Source organism: Papio anubis, chromosome 15 (assembly GCF_008728515.1).
Source record: "Papio anubis isolate 15944 chromosome 15, Panubis1.0, whole genome shotgun sequence".
NCBI lineage: Eukaryota > Metazoa > Chordata > Mammalia > Primates > Cercopithecidae > Papio > Papio anubis.
In genome coordinates, this window is record NC_044990.1 from 6,520,768 (window position 1) to 6,544,654 (window position 23,887).

At 39.7% G+C, this 23,887-nt stretch overlaps 1 protein-coding gene across 3 annotated transcripts in view; it reads right to left on the reverse strand.

The window, feature by feature from the left end:
• USP12 (ubiquitin specific peptidase 12) overlaps positions 1-23,887 on the reverse strand; it is a 170,283-nt gene that overhangs the window by 146,001 nt on the left and 395 nt on the right. For all 3 annotated transcript variants that reach the window (XM_021929508.2, XM_017951148.3, XM_021929507.2), the window contains exon 2: positions 13,529-13,689. The gene's annotated coding sequence lies outside the window, so the exon portion shown is untranslated. The remainder of the gene's footprint in view (positions 1-13,528; positions 13,690-23,887) is intronic.

Genomic DNA, 23,887 nt, shown 5'->3' on the forward strand with positions numbered 1-23,887 from the left:
AGGAGGGAAAGGATCAGAAGATATACCTATTGGGTAACTATGTTTATTACCTGGGTGATGAAATTATCTGTATACCAAACCCCTGTGAAACACAGTGTACCTATATAGCAAACCTGCACATACACCCCGAACCTAAAAGTTAAAACAAAGAATTGAAATTCTGAGAGACACATGTAACCCTGGAAACATTATGCTAAGTCAAATAAGCCAGAAACAAAAGGACAAAAATTGTATTCTTCCACTTACATAAAGTACCTAGAGTAGTTAAATGCACAGAGATGAGAAATAGAATGGTGGTTGCCAGGGGCTGGCAGGTGGGGAGAAATGGGGGAGTTATTGCTTAAAAGTTACAATTTCAGTTTGGGAAAATGAAAAAGTTCTGGAGATGTATAGTGGTGATGGTTGCATAACAATATGAATGTACCTAATGCCATTGAGCTGTACATTTAAAAATGGTTAATATGGTAAACTTTATGTTATATAAATTTTGCCATAATTTTAAAAAATCTTTTAAACTTTTTCCAAAAAGATTAGAATTCTTTTGGAAAAAACCTCAAAAACATTTCAAGAAATGGCAGTGTTATTAGAATAAGTATGTAACTTTAGAAAACAACAACTTGTAAGAATAAAATACTTATTTAGATATTTGACTTTTTGGAAGCTTATGAAAAATGAATGTGTCGGGAAATAAGGTAAATGTACAAAGGTAAACATGGTCTTTAACTAAAAACAACCCCAACACCCTGAAGTACTGATACATGCTATAACATGGATGAACTTTTAAAATTTATGTTGCAGGAAAGACACAAGAGGCTATATAAATTTCATTTATATGAAACATCCGGAATAGGCAAATCCCCTCTTAGCGGTTTCCAGGGTCTGGGGCATGGCAACAACACAGAATGACTGCTTATTGGGTAAAAGATTTCCTTTTGGGGTGATGCAAATGTTCTGGAACCAGATAGTGATGGTTGCACAGCATTGCAAATGGACTAAAAACCATTGAATTGTACACTTAAAATGGGTTTTGTTATTTCTGCTATAGAGACAGAGTCTTGCTCTGTTGCCCAGACTGGAGTGCACTGCTAGGGGTGACCAGCAGACCCTGGCCGAGCGATGGAAGAAGGTACTCAGGCATAGGTATCCAGTGAAAGAGCGGGCTAGGGGACCGGGCTGCTCACAGACCCCGAGGAGGGTGTCATACAGAGTTGTAGCACCCACAGCCCAGACAAGTGGAAGCTGCGGGCATTTATTCAGTACAGATTTAATAACAAAGGCCTTGAGTCAACACACTTTGTGGGTAATTAACATGGTCACCACCCCACCCCACTCCCACCCCACCCCACTCCCACCGCACCCCCCCCACTCCCACCGCACCCCACTCCCACCGCACCCCAGAGAGCAGTCCTGCAGATTAAAGGCCAGGTCCTGAAGCAAACTAACTTATCTAGATCAATTTCTTTACATCCCCTTGTTATCTTACCTTTGCTCTCAGGCTCTGGATAAGAGAATTTGCCTGCCTTCAGCCAAACCCTCTTTCAAAGCTTTTGCAAAACCTCCTGGCCTTCCAAGAAGGTTTGCATCTTTTCCTATAATTTCTCCCACCACCCTGACGAATCTCCCACAGTGCACCATAACTTAACTCTGGGCTCTGAAGTAGCTGAGACTACAGGCATGGGCTGCCACACCTGGCTAGATTTCTATACTAAATTTTATGTTATGTTAATTTTACTTCAATTAAAAAGGACAAAACAAGGCAGGGAATTCACCAACTTACGCAGGACTCCAAGATTAGTACTTTTGTAAAATACACATTTATTCAACCATCAAACAAAATTCTAGTTGGTACCTACTTTGTGTAGAAAGTGCCTAAGGAAGTATAGTGTGCTCTATGTTGAACAGGAAAATACATTTCCTTTAATTTGCAGTTCTGTATTTCATTCTAAACATAAACATACACACACACACACACACAAAATAAGAATAAGCCTACACTTAACGTTTTGTTAAATATACCAAAAATAAGGATAAAAAAATGAATAACAAGTTAGAAAATATTTTTATTACTAAAACTGAAAAAGTCAACTTTTATTGTTCATACAGAAAATTCTGATCAGCCTGGGCAACAGGGTGAAAACCCGTCTCTACTAAAAATACAAAAATTAGCCAGGCATGGTGGCGGTCGCCTGTAATGCCACCTACTCCGGAGGCTGAGGCAGGAGAATCACTTGATCCCAGGAGGCGGAGGTTGCAGTGAGCTGAGATTGCATCACTGCCCTTCAGCCTGGGCGACAGAGTGAGGCTCCTTCTCAAAAAAAAAAAGAAAAAATATTCTTTTTAAAAATCTGCCAGCGCTTTATAGAAATTTGTACATCTTTTTCCTATACCATGTATCATTAGTCTGTATAAATAACTTGTTCACAATTTTGTATCCTCTGATAAAATGAGTACTTTCCAAGGGTAGATAGTCATAATGACTCAAAATGTGTTGAATCTCATGCCCCTGTGCTGTTCTCCCATTCACTCCTTTGGTTTTATGCCTCCTACTCTGGATAATCCGTCCTGATCTTTCAGATTAAAGATCATGTTGTTGATGCTCTGGTAGCCTCAGCTGGTCCTTCATACCACATATGAAATTCTTTTAAAATAATCTTCTAATTATTAGTTTAGTGTCTGTCTCCCTGGAGATTATATAATTTCCCCAAAGGCATGGACTCATTCCCATCTCAAGAACAGGTCCCATTATATGTCATAGAGACACATAATGAATCACTTAATAAGAAATGGATTAATGAATATGTTACACACAGAACTTTTATGAGAAAACGACCTTACAATTTTTTTTTTGAGACGGAGTTTCATTCTTATGGCCCAGGCTGGAGTATAGTGGCATGATCTCAGTTCACTGCAACTTCTACCTCCCAGGTTCAAGCGATTCTCCTGCCTCAGCCTTCTGAGTAGCTGGGATTACAGGCGTGCGCCACCACGCCCAGCTAATTTTTGTATTTTTAGGAGAGACGGGGTTTCACCATGTTGGCCAGGCTGGTCTCGAACTCCTGACTTCAGGCAATCCACCCGCCTTGGCCTCCCAAACTGCTGGGATTATAGGCGTAAGCCACTGCGCTCGGCCCTTTTCTCTTTTTTTTGAGATGGAGACTCGCTCTGTCGCCCAAGCTGGAATGCAGTGGTGTGATAGCTCACTGCAACCTCGGCCTCCCAGGTTCAAGCAATTCTTCTGCCTCAGCTTCCCAAGTAGCTGGAATTACAGGTGCCTGCCACCATGTCTGGCTACTTTTTCTATTTTTAGTAGAGACGGGGTTTCACCATGTTGGTCAGGCTGGTCTCAAACTTCTGACCTTAGGTGATCCGCCCACCTGAAAGTGCTGGGATTACAGGCATGAGCCACCACACCTCGCCAGGACCTTACAATTTTTTAAAAATTATCTTATTTCTTGTTTGAATGGTGAATGATGATGATGGAGAAGAGGGTGCATACTATTGAGGAAGGCATGAAGGAACCTGAGGTTCTTGAACTTGAGAGCTTAATTTTCTCCCAGAACCTTGTCAACTGAATAACTCCTTTCTCATTCAGTTAGAACAGAGTTTACTTCTCCTTTTGTATAATCATGGTAGTTTCTCATTTTTGTGTCCTGGGTTTCAAGAGCATTGGTTAAAGCTTTCCTACTTTAATAAGAGTAACGCTGATAAAATAGCCCCAAAGTGCAAACAATCAAAATGTCTTTCAATGTGTAAATGGTTAAACTGGCACATCCAAACCATGGAATACTACCAAGCAATGAAAGGAAACCAAACTGCTGATAAACACAACTTAGGTGGATCTCAAGGGCATCATATGAGTTTTTTTTTTTAAAAAAAAAAAAGCTGATCTACTCTATGGTTCCACTTATTTAACATTCTCACTATACAAATTAGACATGAAAGACAGATTAGTGGTTGCCAGGTACGGTGAATGAAAGGGGTGGTATAACTGAAAAGGGTAACATAAGGGAGCTGTTGGGTGATGGAATAGTTCTGTCATGAAGTAGTGGTGTGTACTCGGGCAGGAACCTCCGCGTGTGACACAATGGCATGGAACTATCCACATATGTTGTCCCAAAGTCAGTTTTCTGGTTTTGATATTGTGCTATGGCTAGGTAAAAAGTAACCACAGGGGGGAAACTGGTTGAAGGGCACACAAAACCTCTTTGTTCTGTTTTTGCAGCTTCCTGTAAATCTATAATTATCTCAAAATAAAAAGTCAACAGAAATTTTTAAAAATTTTAAAAGGAAGATTGCTAAGTTTCACAGAGGAAAGCCCCAAACCTTGAAAGGCTGGAGCATTTTTCCAGATGTACCCTAGGAGGGTGGATGCACCCATGAAGGAAGAGCACCTAGAAGAAGGTTGCATGCAGGACTCAGCTCCCACCAGAAATTTACACTGGCTCTACCTTCCTTCTAGAATTGATAGCTACTTCAGCTGTTGAGTACAGAAAAATGCCACCTATTTCATATAATTGTAGATGCTAAAGGAACCTTGGTGAGCCAAATCCACAAAGTTCCCCTAAAAAGGCTGGAGCATAGTGGAGAAATGCAGATTTGCCCACAGCCATTCACTTAGCTGATGACAGTCTCCAGATCTATAAGCCAAAGTCCTTTCCCCCACACCTTGTGAACCCGGTAACAAAATCCTGAAATTCTGCCAACAGAGGCTAAAGACAAATTCTCTGGTCATTAACATAAAATGCCACCCATTCAAAATTCTAGAATAGGATGTTTTTTTATTAAATGTGGATGAGAGGTACTGCTGAAAAATTTGTAGTGCCTCCTCCATGCTTCTCATAAAAATGAATTAAAACATTTGAGGGAAAATAAAAAACGTCAATGCCAAAATCCACTATCCTACTATCATAACACTCCACTTCCAAGGTCCCAGTGGGCATATTGTTACCTCGCTGTTATGTTCTGCTGTCACTCAGAGAACAGCCCTCCCAGGACAAGAGCCAGTGTTTATCTGTTTTAAATAGATTTATTGAGACATAATTTACATGCCATAAAATTAACCCATTTCAATGGTTTTTGTTATGTTCACAAAGTTGTGTATCCATCACAACAATCTAATTTTAGACCATTTCCATCATCCCCACCATAAACTTTGTGTCCAGTAGCTGTCAGTCCTTACTCCCACCTCACCTCACATTTAGGCAGCCATAGTCTACTTCCTGTCTTTACATGGTTACCTATTCTAGATATCCCATATAATTACACAGTACGCTTTGTTTTGTGTCTGGCTTCTTTCACTGAGCACGGTTTTGAGGTTCATTCATGTTATAGCACGTCTCAGTATTTTATTTCTTTTTACGGTTAAATAGTATTCTGTTGTACAGATGTGTCACATTTTGTTTGTCCATTCACCAACCGATGGACATGTGAGTTGTTTCCACTTTTTTACTTCTATGAATATTGCTGCTCTGCACATTCACATAAAAATCTTTGTGTGAACATGTTTTCATTTATATTTGATAGATAGCTATAAGTAGGACAGCTGGGTCACATGGTAACTCTATGTTTAACCTTCTGAGACACTCCCAAACTATTTTCCAAACTGGCTGCACCATTTTACAGTCTCACCAGCAACATGAGGGTTCTAGTTTCTCCACATCCTTGCTGACACTTGTTATTATGTCTTTTTTGTTACAGCCACTACAGTGAGTGTAAAGTGGTATCCCACTGTGGTGATTTGTATATCCTTGGCAACTAAGAACATTAGGCATCTTTTCATGTGCATAATTGGCCACTTGCATATCTTCTTTTTAGAAATATCTACTCAAGTCCTCTGCCCATTAAAACAATTAAGTTGTTAAGAGTTCTTTACATATTCTGGATATAAGTCTCTTATTGGATATATGACTTATAAGTATTTCTCTCATTCTGTGGGCTGTCTTTCACTTTCTTGTGGTTATTGAAATTCAAAAGTCCAATTTATCATTTTTTTTACCAATGTGCTTTTGGTATCATTTATAAGAAATCATTGCCTAACTTAATATCACAGACTTACACGCCACGTTTTATTCTAACATTTACAGTTGTTCTCTCTTAAATTTAGGTGTGTGATCCATTTTGAGTTGATTTTTGTGTATGGTATGAGGCTGAAGGCCAATTTCACATTTTTTTTTTTGCATATGGATGTCTAACTGTCCCAGCACCATTTTTGAAAAGACTCTCTCCCATTGAATTTTGACATCTTTGTCAAAAATCAATCGACTGTAATGTAAGGGTTAATTTATGGGTTCTCAATTGTATTTCACTGGTCTATAGTTTATCCTTATGCCAATACTACACTGTATTGATTACTATAGGTTTGCGTTACATTTGAAAGTGAGGGTGTCTCTCGGTCCTCAAACTATACTCAAATTTTCAAGATTATTTTGGCTATTCTGTGTTCTTTTCATTTCCTAAGAATTTTAGTTTATCAATTTATGCCCGGCCAGGTGTGGTGGCTTCATCTGTAGTCCCAGCACTTTGGGAGGCTGAGGCAGATGGATCGCTTGAGCTTGGGAGTTCGACACCACCCTGTCCAACATGGCAAAACCCCATCTCTACAAAAAATACAAAAATGAGCCAGGTGTGGTGGCACATGCCTATAGCCCCAGATACTTGTGGGGACTGAGGTGGGAGGATCACTTAAGCCTTGGAGGCAGAGATTGCAGTGAGCCAAGACTGGGGCACTGCACTCCAGCCTGGGTAACAAAGCAAGGCACTGTCTCATCAAAAAAAATATTATGTCCTCCAAAGTCAGCAGAGATTTTGATAGGATTTGCATTAAATATGCAAACCAATTTGGGGGATTTTTTGCCATCTTAACAATATTAAGTCTTTCACTCTACAAATATACGATGTTCTTTCATTTATTTAGGTCTTCTTTAATTTCTTTCAGCAATGTTTCATAATTTTAAGTGTAGAAGCATTGCACTTTTGCTGAATTTGTTCCTAAGTATTGCATACTTTTTTGATGCTACTGTGAATGGAATGTTTTTCTTAATGTTAGGGTTTTTTCGTTTTTTTTTTTTTTGTTTGGCAGTAGTGTGAGCTCGGTTCACTGCAACCTCTGCCTCCCGGGTTAAGCAATTCTCCTGCCTCAGCCTTCCGAGCAGCTGGGATTACAGGTGCATGCCACCATGCCCGGCTAAGTTTTTTTTTTTTTTTGTATTTTTAGTCGAGATGGGGTTTCACCAAGTTGGCGAGGCTGGACTTGAATTCCTGACCTCATGATCTGACTGCTTTGACCTCCCAAAGTGCTGAGATTACAGGCGTGAGCAACTGTGCCTGACCAAGTATCTAAGTATTAAATGCTGATATACAGAAATACATTTGATTTTAGTATATTGATTCTGTATCCTGTGACTTGGATGAACTTATTAGTTCTTGTAGTTTTATAGTGAACTGTGCATAATTTTCTTTCTTTCTTTTTTTGCTGAAATGGAATCTCGCTCTGTTGCTCAGGCTGGAGTGCAGTGGCGTGATCTCAGTTCACTGCAAGCTCTTCCTCCTGGGTTCACGCCATTCTCCTGCCTCAGCCTCCCGAGTAGCTGGTACTACAGGCATCCACCACCACGCCCTGCTAATTTTTTTTTTTTTTTTTTTGTATTTTTAGTAGAGACTGGGTTTCACCATGTTAGCCAGGATGGTCTCGATCTCCTGACCTCGTGATCCGCTCGCCTCGGCTTCCCAAAGTGCTGGGATTATAGGCATGAGCCACTACACCCAGCCAAACTGTGCATAATTTTCTACATACAAAGTCATGTCATCTGGAAATAACGAGTTTTGTAACTGCCTCCACCCAATGGGTTATTCCTGGCCGCTGCACTATAAAGACCACAGCAGTGCAGTAAAGAAAGAGTTTGACACGAGGCCAAGTCATACCTTGTGGGAGAAAGAGTTATTACTCAATTCAATCTCCCCCAAAATTTGGAGATTGGAGTTTTTAAGGATAATTTGGTGGGTGGGGGTTAGAAAGTAGGAAGTGTTGATTGGGTCGAAGACGAAATCCAGGGAGTCAGAGCTGTCTTCTTGTGCTGTGGGGACCACAAGACCAGGCAAGCTAGTTTACCGATCTGGGTGATGCACTGGAATGCAGGGTCTGCAAAATCTCAAGTACTGATCTCAGGTTTTACAACAGTGACTGCTAAATCATAACTTCTAACTTGTGGCTAATTTGTTAGTCCTGCAAAGGCAGTCTAATCTCCAGATAAGAAGGGGGTTTGCTCTGGGAAAGGGCTGTTATTGTTTGTTTCAAAGTTAAACTATAAACTAAGTTCCTCCTAAAGTTAGTTTGGCCTACATCCAGGAATAAGCAAGGACAACTCTTGCAGGTTAGAAGCAAGATGGAGTCGGTTAGGTCAGATCTCTTTCACTGTAATAATTTTCTCAGTTGTAATTGTTGCAAAGGTGGTTTCGGTTTTACTTCCTACTTTTCTAGATGCCTTTTTCTTGCCTAAACCACCTCGATAGAACCTCCAGGATAATGTCGAACAGATGTGGTAAACGTAAATCTCTTATTTCCGATTTTAAGAGACAATCATTTAGTCTTTCACTATTAAGTATGATGTTAGGTATAAAATTTTTGTAGATGCTCTTTATCATGTTGAAGAAATTCTTTTCTATTCCTAGTTTGTTGAGGTTTTAAAAAAATCAATAGGTACTGAATTTTTTTCAAAAGCTTTTTTGCATCTATTCTAATGAGCATGTTTTCTGTCTTTCTTTAACAAAGTGTATTACAGTAATTGATTTTCAGATATTAAACCAGGCTTGCATTCTCAGGATAAGTCTTATCTAGTCAAACTGTATAATCCTTTTTATACGTTGCTGGATTTGGTTTGCTAGTATTTTCTTAAGGGTTTCTTGGCATCTTAATGTATGGGGAATATTGGTCTGTAGTTTTTTTATAATGTCTTTGTCTAGTTTCGGCATCAGGTAATACTGCCTCAGAGAATCAAGTGGGAAGCTTTCTTTCCTCCTCTATATTCTGGAAGAGTTTGTGAAAGATTTGTAAGCAATTTTTGTTAAATGTCAGGTAGAATACTCCAGTGAAATTTTCTGGGCATAGGCTTTTCTTTTAGGGAAGATTTTACATTGTTGATTCAATCCCTTGTTTTAGATTTACTTAGATTTCTATTTCTTCTTTTTGAGACAGGGTCACTCTGTTGCTCAGACTGGAGCGCAGTGGTGTGATCACTGTAGCCTCGACCTCCTGGGCTCAAGCAATCCTCCCACCTCAGCCTTCCAAGTAGCTGGGACAACTAGCTAGCCATCACACCTGGCTAATTTTTGTACTTTTTTCTGTAGAGACAGGTTTTCACCGTGTTGCCCAGGCTGGTCTTGAACTCCTGAGCTCAAGTGATCCACTTGCCTCAGCCTCCCCAAATGCTGAGATTACAAATGTAAACCACTGTGTCCAGCCTCTATTTCTTCTTGTGTCCATTTCATTCCATGTCTTTCTTGGAATTTGCTCATTTCACATAAGTTAACTAATTTGTTGGCATGCAGTTATTCATAGTATTCCTTTATAATATTTGTAACTTCTGTAAGATTGACAGCGATGTTCATGCTTTCATTCCTGATTTTAATAATTTGAGTCTTCACTGTTTTTTCTTGGTGTCATTAAGGTTTGTCAATTTCTTGATCTTTTCAAAAAACTAACTTTTGGGTATATTGATTTCTTCTATTTTATTTCCTTTCTATTCATTATTTCCTTCTTTATGATTGCCTTGGGTTTGTTGTTCTTTTTCTACTTTCCAAAAGTACAAAGCCAAGTTACTGATTTGAGATTTTCTTTTCCAATATAGGAGCTTACAGCTATTCCCCATACATTGCTTCCACTGTATCCCAGAAATTTCGATACTTTTTTTCTTTTCTTTCTTTTTTGAGACAGAGTCTCACTCTGTTGCCCAGGCTGGAGTGCAGTGGCATGACCATGGCTCCCTGCAATCTTGCCCTTTCAGGCTCAAGTGAACCACCCACCTCAGCTTCCCAAGTAGCTAGGATAATGGGCATGTGCTACCACACTTGACTAATTTTTTTTTTTTTTAGACGGGGTCTCACTACGTTGCTAGGTTGGCCTTGAACTCTTGGGCTCAGTGGTCCTCCTGCCTCAGCTTCCCAAAGTGGTGGGATTACAGGTGTGAGCCACCACACCAGGCTCTTGTATTTAATTTTCATTCATCTAAAATAATTTTCTAATTTCTATTATTTCTTCTTTTTTAATCCATTGGTAACACAGTGTGTCATTTAATTCTCACATAATTGTATTTTCCAAAATATTTCTTATGTTTGTATTGTGGCCTGAGAAAATACTTTGTATGGTTTTCATTCTTTTGAATTTTTTGAGACTCGTTTTATGGCCAAGTATATGGTCTATCCTGGAGAATATACCATATGTACTTAAGATGTCTAGTCTGCTATTGTTGTTAAAATGTTCTACAGGCATTACTTGGGCCAGTTATTTGATAATATTGTTCAAGTCTTCTACATTCACGCTAATTTTTTGTCTGGGTTTTATCTATTATAGAGAGTGGAGTGGCCCGCACAGTGGCTCACGCCTATAATCCTAGCACTTTGGGAGGCCGAGGCAAACGGATCACCTGAGGTCAGGAGTTCGAGATCAGCCTAGCCAACATGGTGAAACCCCTTCTCTATTCAAAATACAAAAATTATCCGAGCATGGTGGCACCCATCTGTAATCCCAGCTACTCTGGAGGCTGAGGCAGTAGACTCGCTTGAACCTGGGAGGCAGAAGTTGCAGCAAGCTGAGATCGTGCCACTGAGCTCCAGCCTGGGTGACAGAGTCAGATCTGACTCCAAAAAAAAAAAAAGAGAGCGGAGTATTGAAGTTTTCATTTATTATTGTTGAATTTTCTGTTTCTCCCTTCAACTACCTTCTCTTCATTCTTAACAGCTACTCCAGAGTGATCTTTTACAAAAATAAGGATTGCATCACTCCTCTTCAAAACCCTCTACTGCCTTCGCATCTCATTCAGAATAAAAACCAAAGTACCTGCAATACCGAAACGTCTCACAAAATGTGCTTACCTCTCCCTGCGTTCCACACTACCCTCCCTCTCCTGTTCCCCAACCATTAACCTCCCTGCCCCCTTGCTTAAATGTATCGAACGCTTTGTCCACAGGATCTTCGTGTTTCTTCTCTGTTTGTAATGCTCTTCTCTCGGATGCCTGCATGGCTCCCTTCCTCACTTTCTTCAGATCTTTGTTCAAATGTCCTTCTCAGTGAGGTCTTCTCTGCTCACTCTATGTTCAATTGTAATGTCTGCTCAGTTCCGCTTTCTTCATTTTTTTCTCCATAACACTTTTCTCCATCTGTCATAATGTATATATTGTAATCATGTAAATAATTTATTATTAACTGTCTTTTCTCACTAGAATGTAAACTTCAAGTGCATAGGGATGCCTGTTTTATTCTCATGTATCTTCAGCACACTGCCTGTCACATAGGTGACCAATAAATGTATGCTTCATGAACAAATGAATGCCCTGAGCACTGTTTGAGGAAACCAGTCAGCTGACAAGTAGACTAAGTCAGATTCATTGGTTAATCTCAAATGAACCCTAAACACTAATTCCTTCTGTAAGACTCTGCAACTGTGACCAATCATTTTCTTAAAATTCTGTCATTGCTATTAAAATTAACTGTAGTAATGCTGATTTGGTTGAGCTAGCTCATTGCTCCCTTCCATTTTCATCTTTTCCCTCTCTCTTTCCAAATACTTATTGAGCATTTGCTATGTGGTAAGCACTGGATACAAAGTGGTAAACCTCTAGTGACAAAGCCCATGCACCTATGAACTATGCAGTATAACTATCTGAAATTCACCATGCCAAAGTTAATCAGACCACTGCCCCTAGTTGTTCCTTGTGCAGTTTACTTTCCAGTTTCAATAATCTTCTCCTAGATAGACCAAAATTAAATAGAACTCTAGCAAACAATTTACACTGAACCTTGCCAAATTCATGCACATAAGTCAGCTTTCAAGCACAGTCAGCCCTCCATATCCATGGGTTCCACACCTGTGGGTTCAAACAAACGCTTATGGAAAACATTTGGAAAAAAAACTTAGGCCTGGCATGGTGGCTCAGGCCTGGTGCGGTGACTCACACCTGTAATCCCAGCACTTTGGGAGGCCAAGGGGGTGCACCTGAGGTCAGGAGTTTGAGACCAGCCTGGGCAACATGGTGAAACTCCGTCTCTATTAAAAATACAAAAATTAGCCAGGCACGGTGGTACATGCCTGTAATCCCAGCTACTTGGGAGGCTGAGGCAGGAGAATCACTTGAGCCTGGGAGGCAGATGTTGCAGTGAGCTGAGACTGCGTTGCACCATTGCACTCTAGCCTGGGCGCAATATAATAAAAAAAAAATAAAAATAGTATGGTATAATTATTTATATAACATTACATTGTATTAGGTATCACATCAATAAATAATGTAGAGATGATTTAAACTGTTAGGAGGATGTGTGTAGGTTATATGCAAATACTATGCCATTTTGTATCAGGGACATGAGCATTCATGAATTTTGGTATCTGAGTAGTTCTGGAAGCAATTCCCCCAGATATAGAGAGAGGACTGTACTACAGAAGTGAAAATTTAAGCATCACAGGTATTTTAAAAATAGTTTGAAGAAAATAATTGGTAGCAAAATTGCATCTATAGATTTTGAAGTCTAAGTACAAATTAATAGCATTAAACTAGTGTCTGATAAATGTTCTTCACATTACATTTTACGCTTCCGTTACAAATCCCAGTACTAAAACTTTTAAAGGCATTTCATATCAACTATTGTGCAGAAATATTTTTATGGCATTGTGGTTCATTATAGTGGTTAAAGTTATTGTCAGTTTTCAAAAAATAAGATCTATTTCAAATATTCCTGGCATATATGAAACTTTAGCCAGAGTAATTTTTCTAATTCCTAAAAGGGTTTTTGTCTTTTGTCAGCAAGTACTGTAGTCAAAATATTTCAACCACAGATTCTTCTTATTCCATCAGAGTACAGCCAAGTATCTGAATGATACCTCAGAGGTCCAGAAAGGACACTATAGCAGTCAGCAGAAATATTTTAATCTACTCATCAGACATAAGTCTAATTGCTCCCCTATTTCATTTGGCAACCAGAAAGACTGTTTTGAGAAAAAACTTTGTGGGTTTCTTTTTAAACAAGCATAACCAAGTGCTAGTTCCCTACCTGACTTTCCCGTAAAATTTTACGGGTTGATCTGTAAGCAGTTTCACTAGAAATCTAAGGACATGACAGAATATCAGTGAAGCAAAATCAGCATAATCACAGGACAAATTAAAGAAAAAATCCAAGACTCAGTTCGAGGCAATTCAGCAAAGTTGTACCATGACCTGCCCAGAAACAAAGCAAAATGAAAATAATCCCATGATCCGTGTTTCTGGAAAACTCAGCAGAAGCAAGATCACCATGAGAATGTGCATATTTTGGTCTGGGACTCACCCAAATAGTATAATCATCAAAGTTTGCTTAAAAAGGAGATTACTTCAGGAACTTCCGGTGACAACCCTGGCTTTCTTCTGGGAGAGTCAAAGCAGAACCAGCAGCAGAAACAGTGGAACGGAGCAGTGCGCATAAGCCTTTTGGTCTTGGGAAATCTTTACCTGTCAAAAAATTACTGAGGATCAGTAACAGCTTTTGCTTGTGTGATTTTATCTATGAGTATTTACCATATATCAGAAGTTAAAATGAAAAATTTTTATACTCATTAATTTATATAAAATAATTTTTAAAACTCTACATGTTAACATAGATAACATTTTATAATAATATTTTCCAGAAAAAATATGTAAGAAGTGTGGCCTTGTTTTTAATGTTTAGTGTTTTCAATGTCTTTACTTAACGTCTAGCTTAATCAAAGATAACAAGATATTCATATCTGCTTTTGCACCGAATCTGTCACCATATGCTGTTTGGCTGAAGTACAGGAATATGAAGAAAATGCAGCCTCACACAGATGTTATAAAAAGGAGAAGAATTTGAATAACCTTTCCAGATAACTGCATCTGTCCTTATTTGATCCTATTCCAGTGCTCAAGTGTCAGATTTTTTTTTTTTTTTTTTTTAAGATGGTGTTTTGCTCTTGTTGCCCAGGCTGAAGTGCAGCGACATCATCTCAGCTCACTGCAACCACCACCTCCCAGGTTCAAGCAATTCTCCTGCCTCAGCCTCCCGAGTAGCTGGGATTACAGGCATGTGCCACCACGCCTGGCTAATTTTGTATTTTTAGTGAGATAAGGGTTTCTCATGTTGGTCCAGGCTGGTCTCAAACTCCTGACCTCAGGTGATCCGCCCGCCTCAGCCTCCCAAAGTGCTGGGATTACAGGCATGAACCACCATGCCCGGCCTTAGATTAGTTGTAATGTGAAATCTGAAACCCTAGCAATGAAGTTTTCCTACTCTGTTACATTAAAACCTATTGATCTATCTTACACGTCAAATGGATGTTTTCTCATTTATTATTTTGTAACATTATGTATTGGTCATTTGGAAAATATGGTTCACTCAGTTATGCAGATCTTCCAAATACACATTTTTTATACAATGTAAAAGAAAACATATTTGTTAGTATCATCACTGATCTCATCAGAAAAGTATCTAAGTTTTGGGGAGCCCTAAAGCTCACAGTTGTGGATACAAGTTTTCCAAAATACCAATTTTCACTTAAAAGCTCAAATTATCATTGGCAACATACATTATGAGTTATTTGCATTGAAGTGGCAATCTGGTTAAGTTCATTTTTCAAAAAATATCTGCCAAATATCCAAGTCTGAAGCACCACAGTTTGTCAATCTATCATGTAAAAAGTGTTCAATGGAATAAAGTGGTGGTTAAGTTCAGCTGTCAAGTCAAACAACAGCCAAATACTTTTCCTCCAGCCAACCATCATACTGATTAGAAAGCACAATGTTACAGTGCTGTATGCATACTTCTTGCTTTGTCACATAAAATACATTAACAAGATATGGATGCTGGGCTCTGTGACTCTTGCCTGTACTTCCAGCTACTAGAGAGGCTGAGACGGGAGGGTCACAAGAGCCTAAGAGTTTGAGGTCAGCCTGGTCAGCATAGCGAGACCCTGGCTCTAAAAAGGAAAAAAAAAAAATGACTCAAGGGTAAAAAATTAAAAGTAAATCATGCCTTAGCATTATTAGGAAAACAGTTTTGACTCACAGATCCCTTGCAAGTCTGAGACACTCAGGACTGCACAGACCAGACTTCTGAGTATGACTGGGCTAGGAGGAGAGAAATGGCCAGAGACAGCAGGATACACTTTGTACCTACCAGCTGTCAGGTACTGGACAAAATAGAAAAGATGTTCTACATTCATTGTCTCATATGGTAGTATAAATCCAAACCCCTTTTAAACAAGTATTTGTGCCTCCATTTTAAAGGCAAAGAAATACGCTTACAGAAAGCTGCAGAACAGAGCTGGAAGCTAGTCTGTTGGCTCCAAAACTCTTGCTTTTTTCCCCACCATGGAAAAGGTATCTTCTTTCTTACTAGCTTTGGTATAGGGAACCCTCTCTTCCAGAGTACCCCTTACAAGCCATGTCCCCCCTCCAATTTCCTGGACCGTTCCCATTCCTGTGCAGGCCCTTGCCTCCTCGCGTAAAATTATTTCTACTACTAGTTATCTAAATCAGAGGTAACAAAAAACACAGAATATACAGGTGCTTTTCTTCCCAGGGAGCACATCAAGTATTCATAATCTTTAATTTTCAATGAGCCTGAAATTAACCTTAGAACCTTCTCAACTGAGGTCCAGGTAGCCATAATCAATCAGTCAATCAGGGCTAACAACAGAACTGAAATTTGTTTGTTTGCTTTCACCCCAAATCAATAAGAAGCAAATGTGTGGGATCAGAGGGTGAACCTCTTCCTTCCTTCTTTACAAATACAAAAAGTAACTTTGCCAAGAAAATATGTGCATAGCTCCAGGTGGTGTTACCTAGAAAAACTAACATAATTATTAGGAGTGAACACTGTTGACTTCAATTGACCAGTTGGTCTCTCTGAATTCATTACAAGTCCTAAAAGTCTATCAAGTACTTCCCATCTACTTCAAAAGTCTAATATTGACAGTGAAGCTGTTTCCACATTCCAAATTGTGCTTTATTCTTGAAATATAACTGAGCCGCTATAAACCAGTCTGCAATGACTTCCCCAACTGCTTCATCACTTCAACACATTCCCCATCTGAATACTTCTAGTATTTGACTCGGTTCTGCCTCATGTTGTACTGGCCTTAGAGTCTAGAGCAGCTGAAGGTATTTTTGAAGTCTGGAACAAAAATCAGGATTGAGACAGAAAAATCTGGCTACAGACAATGAGGACCTGTGCTAGGGGGTTAGGATTCAATTTTAATGTCCAATTACATGGTTACAAACCTGTTTATGCCTTGCGCTTTTCAAATAAAGAATCAGATTTTGAAAGGAAGGACACAATCTTTGCCTTGCTCAATTAAAAAAATAGATTTTTTGACTTTAGGATAAGTGGTAAAAAATAAAAATAAAATAAAAAATAGATTTTTGTCTTGTTCACTCTGCTATTTGATGGGGCCGGGAGCAGTGGCACATGCCTGTAATCCCAGCACTTTGGGAGGCTGAGGCAGGTGGATCACCTGAGGTCAGGGGTTCGAGACCAGCCTGGCCAACGTGGCAAAACTCTGTCTCTACTAAAAATACAAAAACTAACTGGGCATGGTGGTGGATGCTACCAGCTACTCAGGAGGTCAAGGCAGAAGAATCACTTGAACCCAGGAGGCACAGGTTGCAGTGAGCCGAGATGGCGCCACTGCACTCTAGCCTGGGTGACAGAGCGAGACTCTGTTTCAAAAAAAAAAAAAGTTTGATGGAAAAAAGATTATTTTACACAATTATCCTTCATGATATATTTTTCAATTATTCATAGTATTTCTAACCCTCATTACTTTAGCTGTCATTGCAGTGACATTTTTCTGGAGACAAGAATTCTCATTATATACTTTCTACATTAGAAACTCCTAATCAGTTCTTACTTGAAATTGTTCTCCTGTCAATCTACCAGAACAAAGGACAAATCATAAGTAATTGGTGAGATACTCAAAAGAGGTGACCAACTGGGCCTCTCACATAAAGGACAGAACGTTTTTTTCTCCTAGCTTGGAAAATTTGTCCTCCTGGAATTAATCAGCCAATGTCTTCTGAAAACCAAAATAAAACAAAACATCTACTTTGTTAAAATCCCTTCACAAGGGAAGACACAAAAATAGAAATACATAGATGTAAATTCAGCTTAATGACTGGAAGTTGTGTTTTGTCTAGTATTTTACTCAAGCTTACTACAAAATTATAAATTTCCTTTATCTTAATAAGCCACATCCCTGTTCATTTGTTGCTCTTTCCTAAGACCATTGGACAACTTTCGCTACTCCAAGATCCTAAAGTCGTTATCCATCTCTATGCCTTTACGTAAGCTGTTCCCTCTGCTTTAAATGTCCTTACTATTCGTTCTCTGATTGAAGTGCTACTCTTATCAAGCCAAACCTCTGTGACGCTCCCTTTTTTGTTCAGGGGTTCTTCTCTCTTCCCATCCCCTTCCTCCAATCTAGATGCAGTAACTTCCTCCACGGAACTCCCATGCCACTCATTTTCAGTGTCCTCTACTGAACCACTTACAATATTGTAATGAACTCGCTTTTTTCTTCTACCAGACTCTTTGTGGGTTCCTTGAGGGCAAGGCTCATGTTTTATTCATTTTTATAGTCTCATCACTTAGTACAGTATCTGATTTAATCTAGAAGCTCATAAATGTTGAATGAATTTTGCTATTTCCTATTTTCTACATGTAATTTGCTTCATATTTCTTTTAAAGTTTCAATTCTTTTCTTATTCTCTTTACACTAAAGGTCTCAAACTAGACACACATTGACCATTAGTGACTCTGGAACTCACTTTGTTTTTCAGATCTGTACGCTGGAGCTAATGACACAAACCTATTTTAAAAGCCTATAGTAAAAACAAACGCCTTATCCTCTTGAGAGAAAAGTGCTCATAAAATTGGGGTTTACTTCGGAAAACCATTTTGCAATATTTTATGAAGTTAGACATACACCTACTGGTATGGTTTGGCTCTGTGTCCCCCACCCAAATCTCATCTTGAATTGTACTCCCGTAATTCCCACATGTTGAGGGAGGGACCTGGTGGGAGATAATTGGAATCATGGGGGCAGTTTACTTCATACTGTTCCCATCATCGTGAATAAGCCACATGAGAGCTGATGGTTTTATCAGGGGTTTCCGCTTTTACATCTTTCTCATTCTCTCTCTTGCCTGCTGAGATGTAAGACGTGCCTTTACCTCCCACCACGAATGTGGGGCCTCCCCAGCCACGTGGAACTGTGAGTCAAATTCAACCTCTTTCTTTTGTAAATTACTGGGTCTCAGGTATGTCTTTATCAGCAGCATGAAAACGGACTAATACACCTACCTTATGATCAAGGAATGGAACTCCTAAGCTGGGCTCAGTAGAGCACATCCATTGTTCCAGCTACTCTGGAGGCTGAGATAGGGGATTGTCTGCGCTCAGGAGTTTGAGGCTGTGATCTCAAACTACGATCACACCACTGAACTCTAGCATGGGCAACATAGCGAGACCCACAAAAATTATATACAACTCAAACCGCTATCAAGAGGAGAACAGAAAAATAAATTGTGATATATTCATACAGTGGAATATTTTCGCAATAAAAAGAATTGAACCACTAGTATGCGCAGTATGATTGATTCTCAACAACATTCAGCTAAGGAAAAAGAGCCACAGGAAAAAAGAGTACATACTGTATGGTACCATTCATATGAAATCCAAGATTAGGCAAAACTAACTTATGGTTATAGAAATCAGAATATTGGCCAGGCATTCTGGCTCATGCCTGTAATCCCAGCACTTTGGGAGGTCAAGGTGGGAGGATCATTAGAGGCCAGGACTTCAAGACCTGCCTATATAACATAGCAAAGATTCCATCTCAATCAATCAATGAATCAATCAGAAATCAAACACTGTTTTTAGTCAGGGAGGGGGCTTACTAGAAGGGATGTCTACCCTATGTTTATCGGAGGAGGGAGAGTGCAATTCTGGTTCCTTTGGTTTTGATGGGGGTAGGGAGTGCCTTCCTAAGAATACACACATGGGACAGGAGTTAAAGCCCCCAAGTAAACATAGGTCTAGTAGGAAGAAGGAATGAGTTTGAGTAGCTAAAAAACAATGTCCCAATGTCCACTCCATAACCCAACCCCTCATTCAGTATTGGAATGCCTTCAACACCCAATTCAGCTAAAACAATATATGAGTTAAACTAATTATTAGGTATCCTGCATCTAAATAATTCATCCCTAGGGGCTCCAGATTAAAATGATGGATTACTCTCATCTAATTTTGTTCCCTCCTAGAATCCCATTGTGTGTGTGCGCGCTCGCGCGTGTGTGTGTGTGTCTAAAGACCTAAACCATATGCATGCGGAGGATAAAAAAATACAGCAACGTTTTGAAAGCTGAAAAACAGATGGACAAATGCCAGTTGACGTAGGTGACTTGAGAAAGCTCAATCCCAAAACAGCAATGGAAAAACCTGAAAAGCAACCTTTTGTACACTGTAGAATCTTCTAAATGCATAGGAGTAGGTACCACCAGTTACCTCCTAGGAGTTTCGTAAGAATTAAGTAAGATAATATTGTTAAGTGCTTACTGGCACATAGAATGAGCCCTCAGGAAATATTAGCTATCACTAATATCACCATCATGCCTCTGGTTAAAATGAGTCAGATTCTCTACTGTCTATAGGAAAAGAGTAAGCATTCTTTTTTCTTTCTTTTCTTGTAATGGGCACGGAGGATATTTACTTAAGATGGTGGTTTTCAAACTTTTAAAAAAGTAGCAGGCTACTTGTTTTGTAAATGAAATCTTACATGAACCTCACTACAGGAAGCAGATAAATGTGCACTCCTCAGGGAGCAGCAAGGGGGAGGGGCCTGGGCTCTACCCTCTCACTCTCTGCCTTGTCCTTTAAAGGAGACTCTGACATCCCTGAGGAACACAACTGGTTTAGAGGGAAAGGGAAAAGAGGTTAACATTTAGACAAATAAACGAACGAATAAAATAAATGAATAGGGAAAAACGGAAAGCCTTTCCTTAAAGTAGAGGTAGAAACGGAGCTGGAAAATGACCGCTTTGTAACCATCACAGTAAAGATTGCGAGAAGCATTGATGAATACTCAATCCAGGAGGGAAAGTTTGTTTAGAAGCAGGATATTTGCATGATCTTCATGCAAACAGATGGCACATAAGGGAGAAAACACTGCTTATACCAGGGCAAATATTACTGACCTGCAGACTCGAAAAACGTGAATGTCACGTAAGGCAAGAAAAGGCCAAAGTGCTTCAGATTAAAAGCTAAGAGAGACACAGTGACTATTAATAAACACAACATATGATTTCTGACCGGATCATGTAAAGAAAAAAATGCCATAAAGAACATTATTGGGACAACTGACATTTGAAATGTGGACTGCAAATGTGATACTGGCCAGGAGCCTGTAATCCCAACACTTTAGGAGGCTGAGGCAGGCAGATCACTTGAGCTCAGGAGTTCAAGACCAGCCTGGGCCACATGGTGAAACCCCGTCGCTACAAAATATTTAAAAATTAGCTGGATGTGGTGGCACCTGTGGTCCTAGTTACTTGGGAGGCTGAGGTGGGAAGATGGCTTGAGCGTAGGAGGTGGAGACTGTAGTGAGCTAGGATCATGCCACTGCAACCCAGCCTGGGCCATAAAGCAAGACCCTGTCCAAAAAAACACAAAAAAATTGATACAAGCATTGTATCAGTGTTTAGTTTCCTGAATTTGATAAATGTACTGTGGTTATATAAGATAATGTCCTTAGGAGACACAAATGAGTACATTACATGGCCTAAAGAGGAAAAGATATATGTGACCTACTCTCAAACAGTTCAGAAAAAAACATATACAGCATGTTTACACAGATGGAAAAAACAGTGAAAGAAAGGTGGGAGAAAGGAAGGTTTGATAATCAAAGAAATGATGTGAAATAATCTTTAAATAGAGTAATGTGAAACAAAATAGAAAATGTTAAGAAGCCAGGTTTGCTTATTTCTGCTTCGAACCCCTGACTGGGATGAAACGCAGTTCCTCAGGAAGAATCTTTTTTTTTTTTTTTTTTTTTTTTTTGAGACAGAGTCTCGCTCTGTCGCCCAGGCTGGAGTGCAGTGGCGCGATCTCAGCTCACCGCAAGCTCCGCCTCCTGGGTTTACGCCATTCTCCTGCCTCAGCCTCCCGAGTAGCTGGGACTACAGGCGTCCGCCACCTCGCCCGGCTAGTTTTAAATTTTTAGTAGAGACGGGGTTTCATCGTGTTAGCCAGGGTGGTCTCGATCTTCTGACCTTGTGATCCACCCGTCTCGGCCTCCCAAAGTGCTGGGATTACAGGCTTGAGCCACCACGCCCGGCAGGAAGAATCTTAAAACAGGATAGAGCACACGGGCCCCCATGTCACTTGCCTGAGTTACAACGTTCCTGAAACAGTAAATCAACTCGACCTTGCCTTTTCCTACATGAAGATGTCTGACAGGGTTTGTGATTATGCTTCTACAATCTATAACCAATTTACTTTAGTAATCCATAAACTGATGTACTCTTACACCCAAACTTTAATGAGATTTCACACATACAGAACCCCCACAACCTACATAGAAGCAATGGGCTGAAACACCACTTTGGAGCCCTGTGAAAGAACTGCTCTCAGGGTATAAACCTTGGTCTACAGTCCTCAGTGAGACTTCTGAATAAAACTAACTGTAATCACGTAAAAGCTTAACTTTTTTTTTTTTTTTTTTTTGACAGCAGGTAAGCAAATTAACTGGGGAACTGCAGTGGGGATGCTAAACAGCAGAGTACCCATTTGTTAAGGGTTGATCATGAATTTATGGGAGGGGCTACAAACACAAATGCCAACAGGGGCCAGGCAGGTAAACAACTGAAGCAGGCTGAGTGACGAAGGAACTCAAGAATGCATGTCCCATCTAAAGGGGCAACCACTGGAGTGCTGCCACCAAGCCTAGCAGCTCTGTGCCGCCAGATCTCCTGATTTTCCAAGGGAAGCCAGAAATCTTTATTTTTTTTTTGATATGTTAATTTTTGAAACACTCCATGGGCTCAAAAAAACATTTCTAAGTGCAAGAAAATATAGTGCTTGGATGACTAGTTTCTGATTTGTCATCACACCAGACGACCTGTTTACAAGATTTTCTTCAACGGTGCTCAGCTGTGAAGGTACTGTCATGGTTGCATTTATCCAAGGTTCTACACGTGCTAAGAAAGTGATGGGGGCCAGGCGCGATGGCTCACGCCTGTAATCCCAGCACTCTGGGAGGTGGAGGCGGGTGGATCACCTGAGGTCAGGAGTTGACGACCAGCCTGGCCAACATGGTGAAATCCCGTCGCTACTAAAAATAAAAAAATCAGCCGGGTGTGGTGGCGCATGCCTGCAATCCCAGCTATTCCTCCTGAGGCTGAGGCAGGAGAATCGCTTGAATTCGCCAGGCACAGGTTGTGGTGAGCCGAGATTGCGCCACTGCACTCCTGCCTGGGCAACGAGAATGAAATTCCCTCTCAAAGAAAGAAAGAAAGTAATGGGAAAGGAAAAGTGACCTGAGGTAGTGAGTTCTAAGAGAGTGATTGTAATGACGAGCTACAGAAAATTCAGTTGAATAAAGACAATCTAGAAGCCAAGGGCTAATGGTTACAGTGAAGGTCAGGGGGAGTCAATGTATTGAACGAATCGATACCAAATCCTATTCCTCCTCAAGTTCTTCAGCAAATGATGTTAAGTGCTGATGATGGTGGTCACGGAATGTACACTTTTTAAAAATAGCGATAATGCAGTTCTTAGAAATTACAACTTTCAGGTGCATCAGGAGAGTGAGTCGAAGAAATGCCAACCTCAAAAGCGATTGGACGATATTATTTATATTCAGTCTGATAAGGGATTTTGTTACTTAGATGACTTTTTAAAAATGCATCCTGAAAATACATATAATCATGATAAAAAACATCGGACAAATTCCACGATTAGGACATCCTACAAAATACATGACCAGTACTCCTCAAAACTCTCAAGGTCACCAAAAGTAAGGAAAGTTTGAGAAACTGCCACAGCCACAAGAGGCATATAAGGAGACATGATAACTAAAAGTAATGTGGTATTCCGGATGGAATCCTGGAACAGAAAAAGGGTATTGGGTAAAACAGAAGGAAATCTGAATAAAATGTAAACCTTAGTTAATAGTGTAAAATATTGGTTCATTAATTGCAACAAATGTACCATATTAGCATGAAATGTTAATAATACGGGAAACTGGATGCTTTGTATATGGGATTATCGCAACTTAAAAAAAAACTAAAACAGCCTTAAAAATAAACTACATTAATAAAATAATACCTATTTTTAAAGGTGTAGTGAATAAAACAATGGCCACCCCTATATTTAACATCTGGTTTAATAATGGCCAATACAGTTAAAGCCTCCCTTTCTTGTCCCCTCCTTACCAGATATGACCGCTTTTCTCAACTTGATTTTCATTCTCTTGCATTCTTGACTACTTTAACTACATATATATACATAACTAAGCAATATATAGCATTATTTTACAAGTTTTAGAGTTGAATGCACATGAATTGTCATACTATTTATTTTTCCACATCTTTCTCTTTTTGCCTCATCACATATCTGAGTTCAGTCTTCTTTTAT